At 43.3% G+C, this 18,083-nt stretch overlaps 1 protein-coding gene across 4 annotated transcripts in view; it reads right to left on the bottom strand.

Moving 5' to 3' along the window:
- Positions 1-18,083, bottom strand: part of PPM1D (protein phosphatase, Mg2+/Mn2+ dependent 1D) — a 150,412-nt gene that overhangs the window by 124,580 nt on the left and 7,749 nt on the right. The gene's annotated exons all lie outside the window — the stretch shown is intronic.

Here is an 18,083-nt window from a genome sequence, read left to right as displayed (position 1 = left end):
ACATACCTATTCTTGAACCAGCAAAGTTCACAGGGGAATGCCACATGCTGATAGGCTTAGGTTTGGATTCCTAAACTAATCTTGTATTAGTTATCTCTTGCCACATAACAAATTATCTAAACACTTAGTGGCTTATGGCTGAGCATGGTGGCTCATGCCCGTAATGTCAGCATTTTGAGAGGCCAAGGCAGGCAGATCACCTGAAGTCAGGAGTTCAAGATCAGCCTGACCAACATGGTGAAACTCTGTCTCTACTAAAAATACAAAAATTAGCTCGGCATGGTGGCGCACTCCTGTAGTCCTAGCTACTTGGGAGGCTGAGTTGGGAGGATTGCTTGAGCCCAGGAGGTGGAGGTTTTAGTGAGTTGAGATCGTGCCACTGCACTCCAGCCTGGGCGATAGGGTGAGACTCTATCTCAAAAACAAACAAACAAACAAAAAACGTAGTGGCTTAAAACAACAACAAACATTTATTATCTCTCAAAGTTTCTGTGGTCAGGAACAGATTAGCTGAGCAGTTCTGGCTCAGGATCACTCATGAGGATGCAATAAAGATGTCATCTGAAGGCTTGACTGAGGCTGGAGTATCCACTGTCAAAGTGGCTAACTCCAGCCAGGCACAGTGGCTCATGCCTGTAATCTCAGCACTTTGGGAGGCTGAGGCAGGTGGATTGCTTGAGCCCAGGAGTTTGAGACCAGCCTGGGCAACATGGCAAAACCCTGTTTCTACAAAAAATGCAAAAACTAGCCAGATGTGGTGGTGTGCACCTGTCCTGGCTACTCAGAAGGCTGAGGTGAGAGGATCACCTGAGCCTGGGAGGTGGAGGTTGCAGTGAGTGGAGATCATGCCACTGCACTCCAGCTTGGGTGACAGAGTGAGACCCTGTTTCAAAACAAACAAACAAACAAATGAAAAACCCCAAAGTGGTTCACTCACATGGCTGATGCCCTAGTTGTTCTTCACAAGGTCCTCTCCTCAAGGCTGCTTGGGTGGCCTCACAATATGGTGGCTGCCTTCCCCCAGAGTGAGTGATTCAAGAAAGAGGGTACTGAGTGGAAGCTATGTCCTTGGAAGTAACACAGCATCACTTCCACCATATTCTATTTGTCAGGTGTGAGTCACAGTAGAGAAAGGGAACCTCTCTTTCCCAATAGTTTTAACTAAAGTTCCAGAATTGATTCCCATTAGCCTTGCCAGGTTCATCATCACCCTGGCCATGCCTGGCTCTTGGCCAGTCTCTGGAGCTGAGAGGTGGGCTCAGTCCCGTCTGAAACACATGAATGGAAATTGGAAGAGAGATAGCTCCCCAAAGGGAAATCAGGTGGTGTTACCAGAAGAAAGAATAGATACTAGATGAGCAAAAATAAAAGATGTCCACTATAATGCCTCAATGTTATTGGAAATCTTTACAGCAATTGCACATTACTTCATGAAAAAATTTAATAATACGAAAAATTAAAGATATTAATAGTGATTATCTCTGCATGGCACTTTCCTTCTAGTTTGCTATTTATTCCAAATTTCTGTTCATGAGTATGTATTACTTTTATAATCAGAAAATAAAAATAACTATTGTTTTCTAAAAGGTAAAATTCACCACCATGAGAGTGGAAACAGGATACAGTACTTCTGGCCAGGTGTGGTGGCTCATGTCTGTAATCCCAATACTTTGGGAGGCCAAGGCAGGCAGATCACCTGAGGTCAGAAGTTCGAGACCACCCTGGCCAACATGATGAAACACTGTCTCTACTAAAAATACAAAAATTAGGCCGGGCGCAGTGGCTCACGCCTGTAATCCCAGCACTTTGGGAGGCCAAGGCGGGCGGATCATGAGGTCAGGAGATCAAGACCATCCTGGCTAACATGGTGAAACCACGTCTCTACTAAAAATACAAAAAATTAGCCAGGCATGGTGGCACGTGCCTGTAGTCCCAGCTACTCAAGAGGCTGAGGCAGGAGAATCACTTGAATCCAGGAAGCAGAGGTTGCAGTGAGCAGAGATCACGCCACTGCTCTCCAGCCTGGGCAACAGAGCAAGACTCTGTCTTAAAAAAACAAAACAAAGCAAAAACAAAAATTGGCTGGGCATGGTAGCGTGCACCTGTAATCCCAGCTACTCAGGAGGCTGAAGCAAGGAGAATCACTTGAACCTGGGAGGCGGAGGTTGCAGTGAGCCAAGATTGCGCCACTGCACTCCAGCCTAGGCAACAGTGCGAGACTCTGACAAAAAAAAAAAAAAAAAAAGGGATACAGTACTTCTAATCCCAGCATTTTGGGAGGCTGAGGCAAGAGGATCACTTGAGGTCAGGAGTTCCAGCCTGCAGTGAGCTTTTTTTTTTTTTTTTTTTTCCTTGAGACAGAGTCTCCCTCTGTCACCAAGGCTGGAGGGCAAAGGCACAATCTTGGTTCACTGCAACCTTTGCCTTCTGGGCTCAAGTGTTCCTCCCATCTCTGCCTCCCGAGTAGCTGGGACTAGAGGCATATGCCACCACACCTGGCTAAATTTTTTGGTATTTTTTGTAGAGATGGGGTTTTGCCATGTTGCCCAGGCTGGTCTTGAACTCCTGAGCTCAAGCGATCCGCCTGCCTTGGCCTCTCAAAGTGCTGGGATTACAGGCGTGAGCCATCATGCCTGGCCTTGAAGTGAGCTTTGATAGTGGCATAGCAATCTAGCATGGGCGACAAGAGCAAGACCCTCTCTCTTTAAAAAAAGAAAAAAAAATCCATTTAGCCAAAGACTTTTCTTTCCAAGGAAAAGAAAGAAAGCAAGAATATACAATGAGTGGAAAGTGTAAACCATGATGGCTAAAAGTGTAAACATGATGGCTGAAGCAAAATCGGGTATACCAATTATTAATATATGAAAGAGTTTCTTTTATTAAAGGGCAACAACTGTCAGATTTAGCATTTACCAAAAAAAGATACAACTATATGCTGTTTTGACCACAAAAATGAGTGGAATTGTTGAGAGTAGAAACAATTCTATTCTCAATAGAAGTCAAAATTTCACAATATTGTCTTTCCGGGAACAAAGCATGTCCCTCCTTTCATTAAAATCCTCTTTTACCTCCCCCTATTGTCTTGTAGCTTTTCCACACAGGTCCATTGCATTTTTTTTACTTTATTCTTCCATATTTTATGTTTTTATTGCTTTTATAATCTTTCCTTCCATATTTTTAACTTGTCTATATGTTTTATATATATTGTATATATACTGTGTGCTTATATATGGATGTATTTGTATATAGGAAAATTACTGCCACTACTGGAAGAAATGTAAATGAGTAGAGTACAACATATTAAGATAAAAATTTGGTCAAAAATGATTGTATCTTTCCATATAATTAGATCTATAGGAAGAAAGGTAAGAGTATCGGTTGTTGTAAATAATTGCTAACACTGGGCACAGTGGTGGTGGCTCACGCCTGTAATCATAGCACTTTGGGAGGCCGAGGCAGGAGGATCACCTGAGGTCAGGAGTCCGAGACAAGCCTGACCAACATGGTCTCTACTAAAAATAAAAATTAGGTGGGCATGGTCGTGCACGTCTGTAATCCCAGCTACTCAGGAGGTTGAGGCAGGAGAATAACTTGAACCTTGGAGATGGAGGTTGCAGTGAGTCGAGATTGTGCCATTGCACACCAGCCTGGGCGACAGAGCAAGGCTCCATCTGAAAAAAAAAAAAAAAAAAAAGAAAGAAAGAAAAAAGAAAAAAAAAATTGCTAAACATACAAGATTCTGTGGCAGGGCGCAGTGGCTCACGCCTGTAATCCCAGCACTTTGGGAGGCTGAGGCAGGTGGATTATCTGAGGTCAACAGTTCAAGACCAGCCTGGCCAACATGGTGAAATCCCATCTCTACTAAGAATACAAAAACTAGCTGGGTATAGTGGCAGGGCCCTGTAGTCCCAGCTACTTGGGAGGCTGAGGCAGAAGAATTGCTTGAACCTGGGAAGCAGATGTTGCAGTGAGCCAATCACACCACTGCACTCTAGCCTGGGCACAGAGCCAGACTCTGTCTCAAAAAAAAAAAAAGATTGTGTTCTTTCTTGTGATTTACTTAAAAGACGATGATTCTTTAAAGAAAAGAAAAAACAAAATACTGTAAGAGGAGCTTATAATAAATGTAGAAATAAAAGATATGACAATAATCATAAAATCATCAAAATACAGGAAGGCAGATAAATGTATTTGTAAATTTTTTATTTGTTGTAAAGGTATTTCATTGTGCAGCAGAAAGTGTGAGATAAGTAGAAGGGGGCTTGTATAGAAACTGGGAAGTGTTAATTGTAAAGAGACAGTATTGACTGAATAGAGTCTGGTAAGTTAAGGACTCATATTGTTAGCCATAGGGCAGTCTCCAAAAAATAATTTTAAAAAGGTACAGCTAAAAAGCTAATAGGAAATAAAATGGAATATTAAAAGTATTAGACCATTACCCATTTAGACAAAATTCTACAACAGGCAAAACTAATCAATAGTACCAGAAATCACATCAGTGGTTGCCTGGGCTGGGGCATTTGTGACAACTGACTGCACAGGATCACCAGGGAACTTCTTGGGAGATGGGAATGTCCATCTTGACTGGGGGTGGTGGTTACATACATGTGTACATCTGTCAAAAGTCATCAATGTGTACACTTAAAATGTATCACTTTTATTGTATGTAAATTATGCCTTAAAAGTTGATTTTTTTTTTTATAGCCAGGCGTGGTGGCGTGCATTGCACCCTGTAGTCCCAGCTACTCAGGAGGCTAAGGTGGAGGATCGCTTGAGCCCAGGAGTTGGAGTCTATAGTGAGCTAGCCTGGGAGACAGAGTGAGACCCTGTCTAAAAAAAAAAATTTTGATTAAAAAAAAAATACTGGCCGGGCACGGTGGTTCAGACCTGTAATCCCAGCACTTTGGGAGGCTGAGGCGGGTGGATCACTTGAGGTCAGGAGTTCAGGACCAGCCTGACCAACATGGCAAAACCCTGTCTCTACTAAAAAAATACAAAATTAGCCAGGCATGGTGGCGCACACCTGTAATTCCAGCTACTTGGGATGCTGAGGCAGGAGAATTGCTTGAACCCGGGAAGCAGAGGTTGCCAAGATCGTGCCACTGCACTCCAGGCTGGGCAACAAGAGTGAAACTCTGTCTCAAAAACAAAACAAAACAAAAAAACACTATCATATCTTTATTTGCAGATAGTTTTTTGGGAAGAAAAACAAAAACCCAACAAGCTACTTTATCTTTGACACTGTAAGTCCCTGTGGTGAATTCAGATATTTGTAGTTTTTGCTTGCCAGACATTCCTGATCCCGTCTTTTGGTAACATCCCCTGATTGTTTTCTTAGGTTATTACCCTTTTTCTAGCTGATGTAGTTTTGGTGAACAATTATATTGACCTGTCCTCTGGCCAAAGGTGGACATGTGACCAAGAGAGCCAATCAGCCTTTCTATCCCTGGAATTTTAATTTTGAGTCGTGTGATCTAAGGACCAAAAAATGCTTAGAGCTGTTTCATCCTGCTAGTGATCAGCATCTGAAAGATGGCCAATGTCTATTTCGCCCTTGGCCATGGTCTGTGCCCATCACTGCTGTGCTTTCCTCCTTCTGGATCATAGAGCTTCTTGAGAGGCAGATTTCTCTCTCCTTTCTCCAGGGCACCTTGGAATTGTCAACCCCTGTAACAGGCTGCCAGTGGCCAGTTCGGGAGGCTGCCTAAAGTTCCTAAACACACAGAAATCATTCTGTTTTTCTGAGCAACTCTTGAGTTACCCAAAACACTTCACAGATGCTAGTTACCACCAGATAATTCAAGAGCATCATTGTATGACTCCCATATCATGCTGTGGGGCCCGGAGATGTTGTCTAAGGCCTAACAGCCTGGGCATATCAGGCAGCTGTTCCACTTTGGGTTCCTACTGCCTTTCTCAAATCTTCCTGTGAAAGTAGGTCCTATGTACTCAGATGCCACAGATCTTTAGTTTTTGATTCCTACTCTGGGATCCATGAGTGGAGGTAGTGGTGGGGTGGTGAGGGGACGGGGTACAGGGTACTTTCTACATAATAAGATTCCTATGCTTTCTACTTTGGGCTTTCCCTCCTTTTCCTTTCTCCTCTCCAGGGAAACTGGCTGGTCTAAGGGATGCAGAAGCTCTATTCATCAAGTTGCTCCCAAATCTACGGCTGTGTCTATGCATATTAGCGCTTTCTATTTCCCTGCAGGGACTAGACTTTTAAACAAAAGGCTCCTGTTTCTCTCTTCTGTGCCCTCTCACTTAAAATAAGTAAACATAGAACCACAATAGCTGTTGTCTCAATGCGGGGGAGGGGTTGCAGAGTAAGTTCAGTTCACAATTAAAACGGTTATGTTAAGCGGGCATGGTGGTACACGCCTGTGGTCCCAGCTCCTCAGGAGGCTGAGGTGGGAGGATCACCTGAGCCCAGGGAGGTTGAGGCTATAGTGGGCTGTGATTGTGCCACTGCGCTCCAGCCTGGGCAACAGAGTGAGACCCTGTCTCAAAAACAAACAAACATAGAAACTGATATCTTACCACATAAACAAACTGTATAAACATCCTCATACATAATCTATTTGAAGATGTGCGAAAACATCTATAAAACCAGTTGAACATTTTTAAGTTTCCTAACATGTTTGCCTAAACATTTTCTGATGTAACTTTAGTGTCTTCAACTCTAAACTTAATAGGCCTTTCTTATCAGGCTAGCTCACCCTTCTGTGGATTTTGTAAGACAAAATTTTAAAAATGTATTTTAATTAATTAGAGATAGGGTTTTGCTCTGTCACCCTAGCTGAAGTGCTGTGGTGCAATCATCACTCACAAGTGCAGTCTTGACCTCCCAGGCTCAAGCGATCCTCTTACCTCAGCCTCCCAAGTAGCTGGGATCAAAAGCATGCACTACCACAACTGGCTACTTTTTTAAATTTTTAAAAAAATTTTGTAGAGATAGGGTCTCACTATGTTGCCCAGGCTGGTCTTCAACTCCTGGGTTCAAGTGATCGTGAGCCACCACCCAGCCCTTTTTTTTAAGAGACAGAGTCTCTGTTGCCCAGTCGCCCAGGCTGGAGCACAATGGTGCCATTCTAGCTCACTGCTGCCCTGAACTTCTGAGCTCAAGTGATCCTCTCTCATTGGCCTCCCCAAAGTGCTGAGATTACAGGCATGAGCCACTGCACCTGGCTACAAAAATATTTTAATACCACTTCACACCCATTAGAATGACTATTATTTTATTTATTTATTTATATTTTTAATTTATTTTTATTTTCTTTTTTTAAATTTATTTTTTGAGAAAGAGTCTTGCTCTGTTGCCCAGGCTGGAGTGCAGTGGCCTGATCTTAGCTCACTGCAACCTCTGCCTGCTGGGTTCCAGCGATTCCCCTGCCTCAGCCTCCTGAGTAGCTGGGATTACAGGCATGCACCAACATGCCTGGCTAATTTTTATATTTTTAGTAGAGATGGGGTTTCGCCATGTTGGGCAGGCTGGTTTTGAACTCTTGACCTCAGGTGATCCGCCCGCCTCAGCTTCCCAAAGTGCTGGGATTACAGGCATGAGCCACGGACCCAGCTTTTTTTTTTTTTTTTTGAGATGGAGCCTCGCTCTGTTGCCCAGCTGGCATGATCTTGGCTCACTGCAACCTCCACCTCCAGGGATCAAGAGATTCTCCTGTCTCAATCTCCCAAGCAGCTGGGATTACAGGCGCTCGCCAACACGCTTGGCTAATTTTTGTATTTTTAGTAGAGACAAGGTTTCACCATCTTGGCCAGGCTGGTCTGAAACTTCTGACCTCAAGTGACCCACCCGCCTTGGCCCCCCAAAGTGATGGGATTACAGGCGCAAGCCATCGTTCCCAGCCAGAATGACTATTATTTTAAAAAAGGAAAATAACAAGTGTTGGCGAGGATGCTGAGAAACTGGAACCCTTGTACATTGCTAGGGGGAATATAAAATGATGCACATGCTGTAAAACAGTTTGCCAGTTCCTCAAAAAGTTAAACATAGAATTACCATATGGTCCAGCAATTCTACACCTAGATATATTCCCCAAAGAATTAAAAAGAGGGACACAAACAAATACTGTACACTGATGTTCACTGCAGCATTATTCACATTTGCCAAAAGACGAAAATAACCCAAATGTCCACTGACCGATGAATGAATAAATGAAACGTGGTATGTACATACAATGGAATATTAAGCCTTAAAAAGGAATGCAATTCTGATACATGCTACAGCATGGATGAACTTGAAAACATTATGCTAAGTGAAATAAGCCAGACACAAAAGGGCAAATATTGTATAATTCCACTACATTAGGTACCCAAAATAGGCAAATTCAGAGACAGACAGTAGAAAGGTGGTTGCCAGGGCCTGACTGTGAGGACAGGGGAATGAGGAGTTATTGTTTAATAGGTATAGGCTTTTTGTTTGGGATGATGAAAATTTTCTAGAAATAGATAGTCGTGATGGTTGCACAACATTGTAAATATACTTAATGGCAATGAATTGTACATTTAAAAATGGTTAAAATGGGCTGGATGTGGTGGCTCACACCTATAATTCCAGCACTTTGGGAGACCGAGGCAGGTGAATCACTTGAGCCCAGGAGTTTGAGACCAGTCTGGCCAACATGATGAAACGCCATCTCTACTAAAAATACAAAAATTATCCAGGTGCAGTGGCGCACACCTGTAGACCCAGCTACTCAGGAGGCTGAGGCACAAGAATTGTTTGAACCTGGGAGGCGGAGGTTGCAGTGAGCCATGATCGTACCACTGCACTCCAGCCTGGGTGACAGAGGAAGACTCTGTCTCAAAAAAAAAAAAAAAAAAAAAAAAAGATTAAAATGGTACATTTTATGTTATAGCACAATTTTTTTAAAAAAGGAAGAAAATTCTTTTTCTTTTTCTTTTTTTTTTAGAGATGAGGTCTTGCTATGTTACCCAGGCCAGAGTACAGTGGCTATTCACAGGTGCAATCACAGCTCACTAGAGCCTCGAACTCCTGGGCTCAAGTGATCCTCCTGCCTCAGCTTCCTGAGTGGTTGGGATTATTGTTGTGCACCACCACACTCAGCAGGAAAAAATATTTTAAAGTGTATGTTTTTGCTACTTTGGATTTTACAGAAAGTAAATGTTTTGCGATGCAGCAAACACCTACATAAACACCTATGTGCAAAATGTGCTTTCCCCCCTAGAGAAAAATAGGAAGGATCTTTCCTTTTCATCCAGTTATTAAATACTCATCCTATATCTGCACTATGCTTGGTACCTGAAATACATATTTATATTTCTGTCCTCAAGATGCTTATGAGGGCTGGGCATGGTGGCTCTTGCCTGTAATCCCAGCACTTTGGGAGGCCAAGGCAGGCAGATCACCGAGGTCAGGAGTTCAAGACCAGCCTAGCCAACATGGCAAAACCCCATCTCCACTAAAAATACAAAAATTTGCCAGGCGTGGTGGCACACGCCTGTAATCCCAGCTACTCAGGAGGCTGAGGCAGGAGAATTGCTTGAACCTGGGAGGTAGAGGTTGCAGTGAGCCGAGACTGTGCCACTGCACTCTACCCTGGGGGACAGAGCGAGGCTCCATCTCAAAAAAAAACAAAACAAAAAACTTATGGACCAGTTTGGGAGATAAGGCATCCGTATATAGCAGTCCCTCCTTTTCTGTGGCGGATACATTCCACGACTCTCAGTGGATGCCTGAAACCTCAGATAGCATCAAACCCTATATATAGCATATTTTTTGATATACAGTAATGGGTGTATACAATGTAGACAAACTGTACAAAAAGATGATTCATGTCCTGGGCAGGACAGAGCAGAATGGAGTGGGACCATGTGAGATTTTTTTCACACTACACAGAATGGCGGGCAATTTAAAACTTATGAATTTATTTTTGGAATTTTCCATTTAATATTTTTGGACCCCAGTTGACTGTGAGTAACTGAAACTGCAGAAAGTGAAATAGCAGATAAGGGGTGACTACTGTATATTACACTATAATATAAATTATAACAAATCATTATAAGAGATCTTAGGGGGCAGATTATAATGTGATCTCTTTTTCTTTTCTCTTGAATTACACATTTGTCTTAGTCCATTTTCTGTTGCTACAACTTAATATCTGAGATGGGGTAATTTATAAGAAAAATAAATTTACTTTGTACAGCTCTGAAGGCTGGGAAGTCCAAGGTTGAAGGCTATATCTGGTGAGGGTCTTCTTGCTGGTGGGGGCTCTCTGCAGAGTCCTGAGGCAGCACAGGGCATCATGTGGCTAGGGAGCTCAGGAGAGAGAGTCAACCTGGCCTTTTATAACAGACCCACTCCCATGATAACTCACCCACTCCCATGATAATTCATTAATTAACACACCAATAGATTAATCTATTCATGAGGTCAGAGCCTTCATGACCCAATCACCTTTTAAAAGCACCACCTCCTAACACTGTTACACTATGGATTAAGGTTCTTTTCATTTTTTTTCTGTTGAGACAGTCACTGTATCATTCAGGCTGGCGTGCAATGGCATGATCACAGCTCACTGCCACTGCAAACTCTTGGGCTCAAATGATTCTCTCACCTCAGGCTTCCAAGTAGCTGGGACTACAGGTTTGTGCCACCACAGTCAGCAAATTTTTAAAATTTTTTGTAGAGACAGGGTCTTACTATGTTGCCTAGGGTGATCTTGAACTCTTGGGCTCAAGAGATCCTCTCACCTTGGCTTTCCAAAGTGTTGGGATTACAGGCATGAGCCACTGTGCCCAGCCTAAGTTTCAACATGAGTTTCAGAGGGGACAAACATTCAAACCATAGCAATATTCTTTCTCTCTTTTGATATACTATACTCTCTTATCTTTACCTATCAACAATTATCAGGTTATTTCCCTAGTCTTAAAGCTTTTTCCCATGTCTTCCTGAACATATATATGTGTGTGGGTATATGTATATGTAATACATATTTTGTATATATTATAATGTATTATACATAATATGTTATATATTATGTATTATGTATATGTAATTGCATATATTATATGTATACACATATATATCATGTATTATACATATATTATGTATAATACATAATATATTATATGCATGCACACATATATTATGATGTATAATACATATATATAATGTATCATATATAATATATATGTATGTGTGTGTGTATATATTTATTTATTTCTTTATTTTAAGAGATGGGGTCTTGCTATGTTTCCCAGGCTGGATTAAAACAACTCAGCTCAAGAAATCCTCCTACCTCTGCCCAGCTTCCAGAGTAGCTGGGACTATAGCTACCTGAACATCTTATAGATACATCAACCTTAATAAATAAAAAGTTGGACACAAATTCCTCAGTATTTGTTAAGCTCAGTAGATGGCCTCACCATACATGTTGCATTCTAAGTTAAAAATGTGTCATGTGCACATTTTAAATAAAATGGTGGGAGGTTGGCAGTATATGGGATCACTTAGGATAATGGTAGTTCTATCAGATGGCTCAAGAGTTATCATTATTATATATTATATTGCCTATAGTTTTCCTTGTGCCTATTTTTTCTTTTCTTTCTTTTTTCTTTCCTTTTTGTTTTTTTTAAGACAGGGTCTCACTCTGCTGCCCAGGCTGGAGTGCAGTGGCACAATTATGGCTCACTGCAGCCTTGAACTCCTGGGCCCAAGCAATCCTCCCGCCTCAGCCTTCCAAGTAGCTGGGACTACAGCTGTACACTACCATGCCTAGCTAATTTTATTTTTCTTTTGTAGAGATAGGGTATCACTATGTTGGCCAGGCGCATTTTGAACTCCTTTTAAATTTTTTTCCTGATCCATGATCTTTGCTATTTTCTATCTCATTGAAAAAGTCATAACCTTTCACCATTACAAATAAAGAACTACAATTTTTTTTTTTTTTTTTTGGAGACAAGGACTCACTGTGTCACCCAGGCTGAAGTGCAGTGGCATGATCTTGGCTCACAGCAACCTCTGCCTCCCAGGTTCAAGGGATTCTCCCCTCAGCCTTCTGAACAAGCTGGGACCACAGGTGCATGCCGCCATGCCTGGCTAATGTTTAAAAAATGTTTTTCATAGAGACAGGGTTTCACCATGTTGCCCAGGCTGGTCTCAAACTCCTGAGCTTGAGCAATCCAGCCACCTCAGCCTCCCAAAGTGTTGAGATTACAGGTGTGAGCTGCCACAGCCAGCCAAGAACCACAAATTTGATTCAAAAACTTCTATGTATTTTATACATTCTGATAATTAGAAAAGATTCCAGAAAATTTTACTAGGTGCAATGTCAAGGTGAAAACGAACCCACGTTAAAAAAGAAAGAAAGAAAGAAAATGAACGCACTTATAATTGCCCAAGTAAATCTGTTCCATTGTTATTTTCCTATGAGTTTCATTGCAACTAAAAATACTTGAGCATTGACCTATATTGGAACTGTTACAGCATTATTACAACCCAAAACAAGTCATTATCTCCTCCTCTGTGTTCCCGTAAGATTCTGTGCAAACTCTACCACAGACTTTTCACAATGAATTATCATTGGTTACATATCTGTCTTTCCATATATGATCCTTAAGCCTTTATTCCATACATTAAACCAGCCTTGGCAGCACGAATCCAGAACTACTCAGTCCTTCTATGCTGGGTTTCTACTTCAGATTGTCAAGTAGGCAGATTGTGTGTGCACAATCTTACCTCCCAGGCTCAAGCAATCCTCCTGCTTCAGCCTCAGGTGGGCTTCTTCAAAATAAGGACTGGCCTAATCACAGGCTATACCTTGTTTTGCTTCTTAGAGCAAAATAGGGATGATGGTTTTTTTGTTTGTTTGTTTGTTTGTTTGTTTTGAGATAGAGTCTTGTTCTGTCGCCTAGGCTGGAGTGCAATGGCACGATCTCAGCTCACTGCAACCTCAGATTCCCGAGTTCAAGCGATTCTCCTGTCTCAGCCTCCCAAGCAGCTGGGATTACAGGGGTGCACAACCATACCCGGCTAATTTTTGTATTTTTAGTAGAGTCGGGGTTTTGCCATGTTGGCCAGGCTGGTCTCGTGCTGGCCTCAAGTGATCCACCCTCCTTGGGCTCCCAAAGTGCTCGGATTACAGGCATGAGTCACCGTGACCGGCCTTTTTTTTTTTTTTTTTTTGGGGGGGGGAGGTCTTGTTCCATCACCCAGGCTGCAGTGTAGTGGTGCAATCACGGCTCGCTGTAGCCTTGAACTCCCAGGCTCAGGTGATCCTCCCATGTCAGCCTCCCAAGTAGCTGAGACTACAGGTACACCACCACACCCAGTACATTTTTGTATTTTTTTGTAGACGGGGTTTCACCATGTTGCCCAGGCTGGTCTCGAACTCTGGAGCTCTAGTAATAGCCCTCTCCTCTGCCTCCCAAAGTGGTGCAATTTCAGGTGTGTGCCACGGCAGCTGGCAGGGATAGGATTTTTTTTTTTTTTTTTTTGAGACAGAGTCTTGCTGTGTCACCCAGGCTGGAGTGCAGTGGCACGATCTCGGCTAATTGCAACCTCTGCCACCTCCAGGGTTCAAGCGATTCTCCTGCCTCAGCCTCCCGAGTAGCTGGGATTACAGGCATACGCCACCACGCCCAACTAATTTTGTATTTTTAGTAGACATGAGGTTTCACTGTGTTGGTCAGGCTGGTCTCGAACTCCTGACCTTGTGATCCGCCTGCCTCGGCCTCCCAAAGTGCTGGGATTACAGGCATAAGCCACCGCGCCCAGCAGGGATAGGATTTTTTTGAGACAGGTTCTCGCTCAGTCGCCCAGGCTGGAATGCAGTGGTGTGAACCCTGCTCGCTGCAGCGCTGATCTCCCGGGCTCAAGCAATCCTCCTGCATCAGCCTCAGCGAAGTAGCCAGATGCGCCCCACCACATTTGCGTAATGTTTTACAAAAATTTTTTGTAGAGATTGTGTCTTGCTATGTTGCCCAGGCTGGTCTCTAACTCTTGGGCTCAAGTGATCCTCCTGCCTCAGCCTCCCAAAATGCTGGGATGTCAGCCACCACACCCAGCAGGGAGGTGTTTTTGTTAGTGGAGACAGTAAAGATAAAGAACAAGGGAACAGCCTAGCAGGTAGCAGTTTGGATTAATTTTGGCCATAGGATCTATGTCTAACAGGCAGGGTGAATTTAAAGGGGCCAAGACAAGATGGATGGTAACTATGAACATGTTCAGAAAACTCTTTAGTTTTCTGCAGATATGGGTGATGAGGGATGATGAGAATTAGGTTGGATTTAGGCCAAGTGTGGTGTTTGACACCAGTAATCCCAAGACTTCTGGAGGCTGGCAGATTGCTTGAGACCAGGAGTTTGAGATCAATCTGGGAAACATGACAAAATCCTGTGCCTACAAATATATATATTTAGCTGGGCTAGTGTCGTGTGCCTGTAGTTCCAGCTACTCAGGAGGCTGAGGTGGGAGGATCACTTGAGCCCAGGAGGTCAAGTTTGCAGTGAGCTGTGATGGCGCCACTACACTTCAGTCTGGGCAACAGAGCAAGACCTTGTCTCAAGACAAGCAAACAAAAAATAGTTAGGCTGGATTTCTTATCTGCATTGTTTTCTCGGATGACCAGAACTTGTTGACAAAGACTTGCTTTGATTTTTGGTAGTTTCAAGTTACATGGGTCATTACAAAATGACCTAGTCATTTAGCTTATATGATGTGTGGTGCCATAGGTGTGCCATGACAAGACCCTATATATTTGATAGGCAACGAATACATGCACTTTAGACTTGGAGGGCTCCGAAGAAGACTTCAGATTTAGGACAAAAATCGTTGTCTCCATTTTGACACTCTGTGACTAGGCAGTTCACTTTTTTTTTTGAGATGGAGTCTCGCTCTGTCACCCAGGCTAGAGTGCAGTGGCACGAACTTGGCTCACTGCAAGCTCCGCCTCCCGGGTTCATGCCATTCTCCCGCCTCAGCCTCCCAAGTAGCTGGGACTACAGGCGCCCGCCACCACGCCCGGCTAATTTTTTTGTATTTTTTTAGTAGAGATGGGGTTTCACTGTGTTAGCCAGGATGTTCTCGATCTCCTGACCTCGTGATCCGCCCGCCTTGGCCTCCCAAAGTGCTGGGATTACAAGCATGAGCCACTGCGCCTGGCCTAGTTCACTCTTTAAAGTGTAGCAGAGTCATAGTCTGTAAACTATGAAAGTTGTCTAGTATAGGCTACGAATCCTATCATTTTCTTTTCTTTTCTTTTTGAGATGGCGTCTCATTTTGTTACCCAGGCTGGAGTGTAGTGGTGCGATCTCGACTCATTGCAACCTCTGCCTCGCAGGTTCAAGTGATTCTCGCCCCTCAGCCTCCCAAGTAGCTGGGATTACAGGCATGCGCCACCACGACCGGCTGATTTTTATATTTTTAGTAGAGACAGGGTCTCACCATGTTGGCCAAGCTGGTCTTGAACTCCTGACCTTGAATGATCCACCCGCCTCAGCCTCCCAAAGTGCTGGGAGTAAGCCACTGCACCCGGCCTGAATTTTCATTTTCATGAATGTATCCGCATGCTTAGTGATATGTATCCCTGAAAATTATGGAGTCTAAGACAATGAGTTCCTGGGAACTTTAGAGGATTGGGATGGGGTGTTCCAGTTATCTATTTTGGCATAACAAACCACCCCCAACATTTGTGATATAAATGAACTACCATTTTATTATGCTTTTGTGAGTAAGGAATTCAAACAGAGCACAGCAGGGATGCTTGTTTCAGCTCCATGATGCTGGGCCCTCATCTAGGAAGACTGAAGGTGTAGGGTCTCCCAGTTTCCCCCACTTTCTGTGTCCTGACCAAAAATCAGAGTGTCTTGACCGCTCTGTGATTCTGCCAGCTGTATGTTTTTCCCAGCAAGCTTGAATTCAAACTGGGGCCTTGAATGTCCCCAGGCCCTGATAAAGGTATTTAGGTTTACTAGAAAGAAACCAGCCCCAGCACTGAGTCAAATTCCTTAAACCCTCATGTAAACTCTATGCTTTGACCCCTTTGCTGCAGACATACCCGGGTAGAACATTCTTTTTCTCTTGCCCTCTGTCATGAGGATATGAGGCAGCACTCTACATCTAAGTTCCACTAATAATTGCTTTGGACTGATCACCCTGGCATTTTGTGCTTCTTTCTTGTGAATCCCAATCAGCCCCAACTTGAGATGGTTTGGAGCACTTTGTGGGAACATTCTTGCCTCCACTTTTGGGGTGACCCAAGCTATAGGTTCGGTGGGACAAAATAAAGGGTGACTCAAATGTCTTACAGTTGGAATCGTCTACAGGTTCTTCACTTAAACATCTGGTAGCTGGGCTGGGATGACTCAAGGGCTGTGCTCTGGAGCTGCTGACCAGAGTGTTTACACGTAGCCTTCCACAAGGCTTGGGCTTTGTCAGGGTATGTATGAGTAGAAAAACAAACTTAGTTTTTCCTACTGTACCCTCATAACATGCTTGTGACACCAGCATATGTGGATTTTTTCCCCCTACACATCAAGCAATCAATCAATTCTGCAGCAGACACCAGCTGGGTATCCTCCAGTTCAATTCAGACAGTATCTACTTGGAGAAAGCATTAGATCCCACAGGTTGAAGGCTCAGTCCCACAAGACTGCCCCCAACTTTTGATGCCAACAAATGCCAATTGCAAGCCCCAGGATGTTTTACCTGTGCTTCTGACGGACTGGCTATAAATCAGGGTTTTCATGTCACTCTTCTTGGGTTTGATTAATTTGCTAGAGTGGCTCACAGCTCAGGGGAATGCTTACTTACATTTACCAGTTTATTATAAAGGAATTTTTTTTTAAATTGAGACAAAGTCTCACTCTTGTTGCCCAGGCTGGAGTGCAGTGGCGCGATCTTGGTTCACTGCAACCTCCAACTCCCTGGTTTAAGCGATTCTCCTACCTTAGCCTCCCGAGTAGCTGGGATTACAGGTGCCTGCCACCATGCCCAGCTAATTTTTGTTTTTTTTTTTAGTAGAGATGGGGTTTCACCATGTTGGTCAGGCTGGTCTCAAACTCCTGACCTCAAGTTGTCCACCTGCCTTAGCCTCCCAAAGTGCTAGGATTACAGGCATGAGTCACCGTGCCAGGCCAGGATATTTTAAAGGGTACATATTGTAAAAGAAAATAAAAACAGGACCCTCTAAATTATGCCACGTAAGAAGTTAAGTCCTGGAGACCGAGTCACATGGCAAGTTTGCAAGTTCTGCTTCTTAGATTATAGATTAACTCTCTTCCTCATTGTTCTTGTTTTATAAATGACTAAGGGAAACTACAGCCCCTCCCCTTCCAATCACTCATCTTTGTTATAGATTAACTGCCTCCTTTATTGTTGTGTACCTAACTCAGAACAAACAGAGGGCGCAAAAGACCCCACGACTGCTACATCTTCAGTGTGTAGTATTAAATACACCTTTCCTGAAAGAAAAAGACCACCTGACTAATCAGATTGTCGTAACTATGCATTAAGCCTTATATAGAGCTGGATGTAGTGGTTGGCACCTGTAATCCCAGATACTCAGGAGGCTGAGGTAGGAAGATCCCTTGAGCCCGGCAGTTAGAAGCTGCAGTGAGCTATGATTGTACCACTGGACTACAGCCTACACAAAAAATAAGACCCTGGAGAGACAGATGTTGAAATTCTGTTAAGCTTCCCCAATCTGTCTATATAAACAATCCAAACTTCACATTCACAAAACACTGACTTCCATCCTTTGGAATCTGTGTTTCCCAGGAGGCTGTCCTTAAACTCTATGCTTGAATAAACTCTCTTTAAACCAGACTCTGGCTGGGTGAGGTGGGTCACACCTGTAATGCCAGTGCTTTGGGAGGTCAAAGTGGGAGGATTACTTGAGCACTCCAGCCTGGACAATACAGCAAGACCCTGTCTCAATAAATACATAAATAAACTAGATTCTCACCCTCTTAACTATTTTAGGTTGACAAAATGAACAGCCAGATTAAGAGATACATAGGGTGAGGAGGTCCAGAAGGGTCCCAAGTGTAAAAACTTCCATCCTCATGAAGTTGGGGTGAACTGCCTTTTAGACACATAGATG

Source organism: Pan troglodytes, chromosome 19, assembly GCF_028858775.2.
Source record: "Pan troglodytes isolate AG18354 chromosome 19, NHGRI_mPanTro3-v2.0_pri, whole genome shotgun sequence".
Classification (NCBI taxonomy): Eukaryota; Metazoa; Chordata; class Mammalia; order Primates; family Hominidae; genus Pan; species Pan troglodytes.
Note: the sequence above shows the minus strand (reverse complement) of the source record. Positions and strands in the feature narration are given on the sequence as shown.